Raw genomic sequence first — 10,429 nt, forward strand, 5'->3', positions numbered from 1 at the left:
TTTTTTAGCTATGCTCGTTAAGTAATAGAAAGTATACTATAGCTTCGCGATATAGTTAATGTGTATGAATCACTGTAGAAGTTAATAATATGTATAAAGACATCACCCTTGATAGGCCGCATGATGTCATAAAGTTTGGTAATCCATTCAACAAAAGTTCAGTATATCAGTAGTGTTATATTAATGTGATAGTTTTCCAGCTCTTCTTGAAGCAGAAGTTTTTCTTTTTATCTTCTGAAGACGTTTGTTCTAGTTCAAACTTTCTGATCTCTATTTCCTGTTAAGTAGTATGCATGTGGTTTCTTTCCAAGAGTAAGAAGATTTGAAGATTTAAAATTCCTTTGAAAGACATCACCCCTGTTAGGCCGTATGATGTCTTATTTTGCTTTATTGAAAATCCCATACAGTAGTCCTTTTTGTAGTAGATCTCTGTCCTAGTTTATACATTGTGATCTGTCTTTGCAATTTAGTGCTATCTCGCTTGTTTCCTTGCAAGAGTAAATAGATTTCAAGATTTGGAATCCCTTATGAAGACATCACCCTTGATATCTTAATTTGTTGCATTTTGAAGTCCTAGAAGTGTACTATTCCATTTCTCCAGCATTAATCTTTCTTAGAACTCTGCTTTAGGGAACAGAAGGTAAGAATTTGGTAATTTACAGGGCAATCTCTTCTTAAATGTAAGTTTGCTATCATTACACTCTGTCCTTCAGTTGTATTTTTTTATGTAGATGGTGTAATGTCCAGATGTAATACTTACTCCTTCATGGAAAATAATGGCTGTATAAGTATAAGGTTTTCCAGAAACAGAGATTTGTCCAGCTTTAAAATTTGTAATTTGAGTTTCCAATTTAGTTTCATGTGCTTTGCATTGTTATAGCATTAAGGTGATATACTTGCCAGTTTTTCTGATGTTCAAAGTTGATAGAAGGTTAGACTTACATTTTGTGTAACTATTATTCAGTGATGCTCTTTCAAGATCATCACATTGAATATCTAGATTTCAAACCTCATTTGTGTTTGGATACAAAATGTGATCAATTATTTTACCCATAGCTCCATTAACCAATCCTTTTCAACATTTACGTTATGCCGCAAAATCACCCTACAGTTCTTACAAACATTGAAACACTTTTCTAATCCTGCACTTTTAGAAGCAGATTTTTCCAAAGAGCTGGGTTTTGATTGCAGTTTTTCACTCAACAGTATTGTCACTGCTTAGAATTCAATGTTATCAATTAATATTAATTCCAATATTTTATCTTTCTCCAGTTGTAGTAAATCTTCATTGAAAGAAGTACGTTCTTTAAGAGTAGGTATTAGACACATGGTGGATTTTCCTTGTTGAATGAATTAAAACATTAACTGTGCTGCAGATGTTTATGAAGGAAATATGTTCTTTATAAGTCGGGTTTTCACGCAGTGCTTCCTTTCTTTTGACAGTATTCCTACTCTGATATCCATCAGAATATTTCCATATTGCATATCAGATGATTGATGCATATTTTCTAATTAGTTCTATGTAGAGAAAATTCAACCACATGTTGACATTTCCATAACTTCCTAAAGAATTATGAATTTCTTCATGTAAGAGTTTTTTAAATACAGGCTGTCCTTTAACTGGGGTAAGTTGTAACAAATCTCTGAAAACAATTACACATTTTTCATCAAAAAGGACATCATACTCTGTCTTCAATATCAATTGCATTCTTAAATGTACAAAGGCGAGCATTAATTTTGAGACCCTGCTCACCTCATTGATGATTAAAGGTTTCAATTTCCTCTAAACTCTGGAAAATTCATGACAAGCTTCTCCAGATAACTTTTTTCTATTCCAGTATATTATTGTGTTCAAGCAGGAGCATAAGTAGACGATATAAGGTAATTCCTTTAATGTTGTATGCAGCTAATTCAGTAGGTGCTGTTACTGCACACAATACAATACAATCTATAGTTGTTTGTAAATAGGTGGTCAATGCTTATATGAAAACGTTTTCCCCAGTTCCAGCTTGCCCAATGACATACAATAGAATTGGTTTAAAGCTTGAACATTTACATTTCTGGTTTTCATGAAGGAGTCCATGCTCTATTTTATCTTTGACTTCTATGTATATTTCTTTCTGCTCATTATTGAGTTTCTCTAATAACTCTTCCAAGTTAACATTTTCTTCTCTTGCTTGTAAGCATTGCTGTCTCCACTTCATTCATCCACTAACATTTGCAGGTAGTTAGAAAATATTGAACACTGAGTACTGTCTTTTACAGCATTGAAAGAGCCTTCATAGCAATCAAATTGTCCAAGTAACTCTGTTTCAGATCACCATGGTTTGAATATTTGGAGAAGAGCCAAGTAGAAACATTATTTTTTGTCAGCAATTCGACAAGTATGTTTTCACTGGTTGCTTAAGTTACCTTTTGCATGCCAAACTAAACAACCATCACAACCAGCTACACCATATTTGCTTTCATCAATGTTTTCTGACAGATTATTTCTGTACCTATAGTTTTGCAGAATTTCGTGAAGACACGTGTTTTCAAGGTCTGGACTTCTTGGATGGTAACTATCCAGCATATTTGGTTTTACTATATCTGTACTCTCTGGATCAAATTCAACTAAGTACTGAATTTCTGGGTAAGAGTTCTGTTTTGCGTGTTGACAAGGCCTAGTCTAACCCAAACAATTCCCCTGTATCTGTGTTGGTGTGAGAGTGGATATGACAGTGTCTCTTTGGGTGAGAGAGTGGGTGTGACAGTGTTTATCTTGCTGTGAGAGTGAGTGCAAGAGTGTTTGTCTGGATGTGAAAGTGAGTGTCAGAGTGTGTCTCTGGGTGTGAGACTTGGTGTGAGCACATCTCTCTGGGTGTGAGGGTGAGTGTGACAGTGTCTCTGTGGGTGTGAGAGAAGATGTGAGAGTGTGTCTCTGGGTGTGATAATGAGTGTGACAGTGACTGTGTGGGTGTGAGAGAAGATGTGACAGCGTCTCTCTGGATGGGAGAGTGGTTGTGAGAGTGTCACTGGGTGTGAGAGTGGGTGTAAGAGTGTCTGTCTGGGTGTGAAAGTGAGTGTCAGAGTATGTCTCGTCTGAGACTTGGTGTGAGGGTATCTCTATGGCTGTGACAGTGTCTGTCTGGATGTGAGACTGGGTGTGTGAGTGTCTATGAGTGTGACAGTTAACGTGTGTGTGTCTGTGTTGCTGTGAGAGCGGATGTGACAACGCCTCTGTGGGTGATACAGTGGGTATGACAGTGTCTCTCTTGGTGTGAGAGTGAGTGTGAGACTGTTTGTCTGGGTGTTAGAGTGAGTGTGACAGTGTCTGCCTGGATGTGAGAGTGTCTCGCTGATGTATAGTCACAAAATTTTTGCCAACAATTTGCCTGTCACATCAGCTGCTGTCTGGAAAGTTTAAGCCTGATCTGTCAAGTAGGGGCGAGAAAAAGGGCTCCCGTGCTTGTTTAACTGTAGCCCCCGGAAAGGCCAAATTCCAGGGGCATTCATATTTTAATGCAGGGGGGGTGGCCCCTCTGCCCCCCCTAGCCCGAGGCACCACCACCTCCCCAGGGCTTAAATGCAATTCAGTGCCATAGGCCCTGCATCGCTTCCCCTACAACCTACAGCTGAGAGGTGTAGGAGGCTGGCCTGGTGTGTGGTGGGTACCTATGGTACTTACCCCTTATACCAGGCCCAGGTATTGCTTATTAGTGTAGTGTAGTCAGTGTCTAGAAGTCAGGCTCTCTAGAGGTAGCTGTGGATGAGCAGCCAAGGCTTATCCAGGAGACATGCAAAGCTCATGCAATACTGCCGCAGTCACACCTAGTACTTACACACATGAAAGAAAACACTCAGTTGTGGGAAATGGTCTTTCTGCAGGGTCACCCCCAAACTTTTTGACTTCCTCCTTCTCTTTTTCTGACCTAATTTTTGCTGGCTTTAGGACTCTACACCCTTTACCACTGCTAATCAGTGCTAAAGTGCATATGCTCTCTCCCTAAAACATGGTGACATTGGCTCATACCCAATTAGCATATTTAATTTACTTGTAAGTCCCTAGCAAATTGCACTACATGTGCCCAGGGCCTGTAAATTAAATATTACTAGTGGGCCTGCATCACTGGTTGTGCCACCCACATAAGTAGCCCTTAACCATGTCTCAGGCTTGCCACTGCAAGGCCTGTGTGTGCAGTTTCACTGCCACTTTGACTTGGCATTTAAAAGTACTTGCCAAGCCTTAAACTCCCCTTCTTCTACATACAAGTCACCCCTAAGATAGGCCCTAGGTAACCCATAGGACAGGGTGCTATGTAGATATAAGGAAGAACATGTACCTGTGTAGTATATAAGCCCTGGTAGTGTAAAACTCCTAACTTCGCTTTCCACTATTTTGAGGCCTGCTCCTTTCATAGGATAGCATTAGGGCTTCCCTCATATACCGTTTGAGTGGTAGATTCTGATCTGAAAGGGGTAACCAGGTCATGTTTAGTATGGCCAGCATGGTAATAGAAAATCCTGCTTCTTGGTGAAGTTGGATTTAATATTGCTATTCTAGAAATGCCACTTTTAGAAAGTGAGCATTTCTCTACACTCAAATCCTTCCGTACCTTGCGGCCTGCCCCCAGTCCACGTCTGATTGGGCTGGTTGACAGCTCCCTTGTGCATTTCACCCAGACAACCACAAACACAAGATGCTCAGTCACACCTGCACACATCTGCATACGGAATGGGTCTTCCTAGGCTGGGAGGGTGGAGGGCCTGACACTTACATGTCAAAGGACAGTGGCCTGCCCTCACACAATGGACTGCCAAACCTCCTACTGGGACCCTGGCAGACAGGATGGAACTGAAAGGGGACCTTGTGCACTTCTAAGCCACTCTTTGAAGTCCCCACCACTTCAAAGGCACATATGGGTATTTAAACCGGGTCTCTGAACCTACCAACTCAGACACTTCTTGACAAGCTACCTACTAGGAAAGGAACTAAGAACCAAAACCTGCAACCTGCTAAGAGAAGCTGCCTGGCTGCCCAAAGGACTCACATGACTGCTTTACTGCAAAGGACTGCTGCCTTGCCGTTGCCCTGCTGCCTTTCTGTCCTCTGTCTCTGCTGCGAAGTGCTCTCCAAGGGCTTGTATTGCTTGCCTCCTGTTTCCTGAAGTCTCAGGGCCAAAAAGACTTCATCTCTGCAAAGGACTCCTTGTGTGGCAAAAATCGACGCACAGCCTGCCATAATCGACGCACAGCCTGCCCTGCGGTGAGAAAATCACTGCATCGCCAAACCAGAATGACAAAGCCTGGCTCCCCGAGTGGAGATCGACGCAGTGCTAGCGTTGCGACCAAAACTTTGACGCACGGCCCACTGGATCAACGAATCGCGAGCCGGAACGACGCAGCCGGACTTCTTGCAAGAAGAATTGATGCAGCGCCTGCCGTGTGGCGGAAATTTCCCATCATCCACTGAACCGACGCATCTTCTGTGACTTCGTCCTGCACACTCAGGATTTCTCTGCATCATCCCCGGGGCATCCAAATACCCGCAACCCGAAGAGGACCCAAGCCTGCACGCCAGAAATCAACGCAAAGCCCTTGCTGCGTGGAAAAACACTGATGCATCATCTGTGTGCACCCAGAGAAACCGGCGCACACCTCTCCGTTTTCCACACATGTCCTCCTCTGTGGTCCTATGCGGATAATTTGGACGCAAACCAGGTACTTTGTGCTTGCAAGAGATACTTATTTCTTTTTAAGAACTAAAGACTCTATTTATCATTACAAAAGTGATATTTCAACTTGTATTTATCCAATCTTGATCTTAAGCTACTCAGATAAATATTCTATATTTTTCTAAACCTCTGTGGTGTATTTTTGTGGTGTTTGCACTGTGTTATCAATCAATCAGTAATTTGTTAAGCGTGTTACTCACCCGGTAAGGTCTCAAGGCGCTGATTTATTGCACAAATACTTTACACATTGACTTTAAGTAAAGCCTGACTGCTCAGTGCCAAGCTACCAGAGGGTGGGCACAGGACAATTTGAAGTGTGTGAGACTTACCCTGACTAGAGTGAGGGTCCTTGCTTGGACAGGGGGCAACCTGACTGCCAACCAAATACTAAATTTCTAACATCTGTGTTACAAAAATAACGGTACTTTATTTTGGTGACACAAATACCAAAAATACCATAGAGACTAAACTGTCTTGGGAGGTAAGCAATACACAAATTATAAACACTAGCATTCAGAAATAGGCATAAAAACAGTTAGAAAACAGTGCAATTAGTGAAAATCACAATAGTTAGAAATGGGCCTAGGAGGAGCACAAACCATATACTAAGAAAGTGGAATGCGAAAGTTGGTCCCCCAACTAGGTAAGTGTAGTGTGTAGAGGGGAGCTGGAAGTACTAAGAAAGCCCAAAGGTAAGTATCACAACCCACCCTAGCGACCAGGAAAACAAGAGTAAATCATATTAAGTTTCCCAGAACACACAGAGAGAAGTAAAGAAGAATATTCCAACACCCAGAAGTGACTGCAAGACAACAACAGTGGATTCCTGGACAAGAAGACTTGTGGAAGAAGGAGACCAAGTCCAAGAAGCACAGAAGGGTCCAGGAAGAGCAGGAGCCCCTACCCACCAGGATGAAGGCGCAAAAGGTGAACCACTGGTGAAGAAGAAGAGTCAGCACTGCACCCAAGAAGATGAAGTCGGGTGCCTGCAGGGTGCAGGCGGTGTCCCATGCCGGATGGAGGATTACAGTCGGGTTTCTGTCGTCGAAGTCCGCCAATAAGCCTTGGCCCACGCAAAGCTCGCGGTTAGTGGAAAGTGCCGTTGCCGGGGCCAGGAAGGACCAGGTGGACACTATCTGGGAGGGGGAGCCAGATGGGGCCCTCAGCAACACATACAGCCCACAGAAGACCAGGCAGAGCTTACAGGAGTCCCACAGGACGGGGACACGAAAGTTGCAGAAGAGGACCATGCTGCACAACGAAAAAGGCTCCCACGCCGTCAGAGAACCACTCAGGAAGCTGTGCATCGTAGGATAGAGTGCTGGGAGCTGGAGCTTCAAGATGCATGAAGATCTTGGAAGAAGGATGCCAACAAGCCTTGGCAACTGCAAAGGATGCAGTGCATGGGGGTACTATCTTGCGTGAGGAGGCAAGGTCTTACCTCCACCAAGGAGGACCGTCTGGACCACTTCAGTCTACCACCTGTGATGCAGGATACATGCAGCTCAGCAGGAGAGGGGAATCCACGCAGCCAGTCATCATTGCAGTTGGTTCCTGCAGAAGCAGGGGAGGGACTCCACTCCAAGGAAGATTCCTTCTTTCTTCTGATGCAGGCTGAAGATAGGCTGTCCTCAGAGGATGCACGATCGGGGAAATGTCACAGTTGCTGGAAGGAGCCGGAGATACAATGTTGCAGAAGGTGTCTTGCTTCTTTTTTGCAGCTTTTAGGGTCCTGAAGAGTTCAGGTGCAATTTCTTCAGTCAGAAGTTGAAGTGGAAGGTGCAGAGGATTCCTGCTGGAGTCTTGCAATCCGAATCTGAGGAACCACCAAAAGGAGAGACCCATATAGCCATGAATGGGGGATTGGTCATGTAGCTGGGTGACCACCTATCAGGAGGGGGCTCTGACGTCACCTGCCGGCACCGGCCACCTGGCCACTCAGCTGCTCCCAGAGTTCTCAGCAATCTTGAATCCAAGATGGCAAAACACAGAGACCCTCTGGAGGAGCTCTGAGCACCACCACTGGGGTGGTAATGGACAGGGGAGTGGTCATTCCCCTTTCCTTTGTTCAGTTTCACAACAGAGCAGCAACTGGGAGTCCCTGAACTGGTGAAGACTGGTTTTTGCAAGGAGAGCACCAAATGTGCCATTTCCAGTGGCTTGGGGAGGCTACCCCTCACAAGCCTGTAACACCTATTTCCAAAGGAAGAGGTTGTAACACCCCTCTCCCAAAGGAAATCCTTTGTCCTGCCTTCCTGGGCTCGAGCTTTTCAAGCACCAGGAGGGCAGAAACTTGTCTGAGAGGTGGCAGCAGCAGCAGCTTGGGCTGCCTGGAAAACCCCAGAAGGCTGAGATGGCAATACTGGGGGTCCTCTTAGGAGCCCCCAGAGTGCATTGAATCGTAGAATCAATGCATCCAAAAGCCTTGGGTTATGATTCCAATATGTTTGATACTAAACATACCTATGTTCGGAGTTACCATTATGTAGCTGGACATAGGTAGTGGCCTATGTCCAGTTCATGCATACAATGGCATCCCCACACTCACAAAGTCCAGGAAAATGGACCTGGAGTTCATGGGGGCACCTCTGCTAGTGCATGGGGGCCCTCACACACAGGTATGTTGCACCATGCCCTCTGGGCTAGAAGGCCTGCCATAGGGGTGACTTATAGGTGACCTGGTGTAGTGAAAAGTGGTAGTGAAAGGGTGCTTGCACCTTTTTACACAGGCTGCAATGGTAGTCCTGCAGAAGACTTTGCTTGGGCTCCCTATGGGTGGCAAAATATATGCTGCAGCCCATAAGGATCCCCCGGAACCCCAATGCCTTGGGTACCTAGATACCATATACTAGGAACTTATAATGGGGGCACCAGTGTGCATATTGTGGGTGAAATACAGAATTTTGGGAGAGAGAGCATAATCACTGGGGTCCTTGTTAGCAGGATCCCAGTGAACACATTCAAACACACTGATATCAGGCAGAAAAAGGGGGTAACCATGCCAAGAAAGAGGGTACTTTCTTACACCCCCACCCCCCTAAAAGAGGGACAAGAAGGCTAACCTTGCCCAGATGAGTCTTCCTTGTCTAAGTGGAAATATCTGGAGAGTCCATCTGCATTAAAGTAGTTACTCCCAGGTCTATGTTCCACTTTAAAGTCCATACCCTGTAGGGAAATGGACCACCTCAACAATTTTGGGTTTTCTCCTTTCATCTGTTTAGGCCATAATAAAGGTTTGTGGTCTGCCTCAACAATGAAGAGAGTACGAAAGAGGTATGGTCTCAACTTCTTCAGGGCCCAGAAAACAGCAAAGGCCTACCTCTCTATGGCTGACCAACGCTTTCCTCTGGGGTCAACTGTCTGCTGATAAAAGCTACTGGTTGATCCCTTCCTCTGAAGCATCAGTCTTAACTATGAACTTCTTGGAATAGTTTGTGCTCTTTAGAACAGGTACAAAGGACATGGCCTGTTTGAGTTCCTCAAAAGCGTTTTGACAACTGGCTGTCCATAATACCTTTTTAGGCATTTTCTTGGAGGTAAGGTCATTAAGATGGGCAACAATGGAGCCATAGTTCTTAATGAACCTCCTGTAATACCCAGTGAGACCTAAGAAGGCTCTGATCTGGGTTTGTGTGGTAGGGGGAGTCCAATCCAAAATGACATGAATCTTCCCCCGTTATGGTTGAATCTGTTCCCCACATAGAAAGGTGTCCCAGATAAACCACCTTCCCCTGCCCTATCTGGCACTTTGAAGGCTTGATAGTAAGGCCTGGTTTCTGCAGAGCCTCCAAAAGTTTCCAAAGGTGGACCATGTGATCATCTCAGGTTGAGTTAAGACAGATATATCATCTAGATATGCTGCCTTGAAGGCTTCTAAACCTTGGAGGACTGTGTTCACCAGCCTCTGAAAAGTGGCAGGTGCATTCTTCAGACCGAATGGCATTATTGTAAGTTGGTAGTGCCCTCCAATGGCGGAGAATGCTGTTTAAGGTTCAGCATCTTCTGGCAGGTTAATCTGCAAATAGCAAGCAGTAAGGTCAAAAGTGCTAAGATAATTGGCAGATGCCAGTGTATCAATGAGCTCATCTGCCCTAGGGATAGGATGAACATCTGTTTTGGTTACTGTATTGAGCCCTCTATAGTCAACACAAAACTTCATCTCTTTTTTCCCATTTTGAGAATGTGGTTTTGGGACCAGCACCACTGGGTTATCCCAGGGGCAATTTGAGTGCTCAATAACTACCAGGTCAAGCATCTTTTACACCTCCTCTGCTTTGATGCAGTCCCTTACATGATGAGGTTTGCCGTAGATTTTACTCGACAGGCAGACTGCCCCTGTATCAATGGTGTGTTCACACCATGTGGTTTGACCGGGTGTAAGGGAAAACAGTTGTGAGAACTGTCCCAGACGATTTCTGCAGTCTTCTTTTTAAGACTGAGAAAAGCAATCTACTAAAACTACCCCCTCAACTGAACCATCAGCTGCAGAATTTGAAAATACATCAGGGAGAGGGTCACTCTCATCTTCCTGTCCCTCATCAGTGGCCATGAGCAGGTTTAAGACAGCCCTGTCATAGTCGGGCTTTAGGAGGTTTATATGAAGTACTCTAAGAGGACTTCTTGAAGGGCCAAGGTCTACGAAGTAAGTGACCTCACCCTTCTTTTCCACTATAATATGGGATCCACTCCACTTGTCTTGGAATGCTCTTGGTGCC

This window comes from Pleurodeles waltl, chromosome 8, assembly GCF_031143425.1.
Source record: "Pleurodeles waltl isolate 20211129_DDA chromosome 8, aPleWal1.hap1.20221129, whole genome shotgun sequence".
In the NCBI taxonomy this organism is placed as follows: domain Eukaryota; kingdom Metazoa; phylum Chordata; class Amphibia; order Caudata; family Salamandridae; genus Pleurodeles; species Pleurodeles waltl.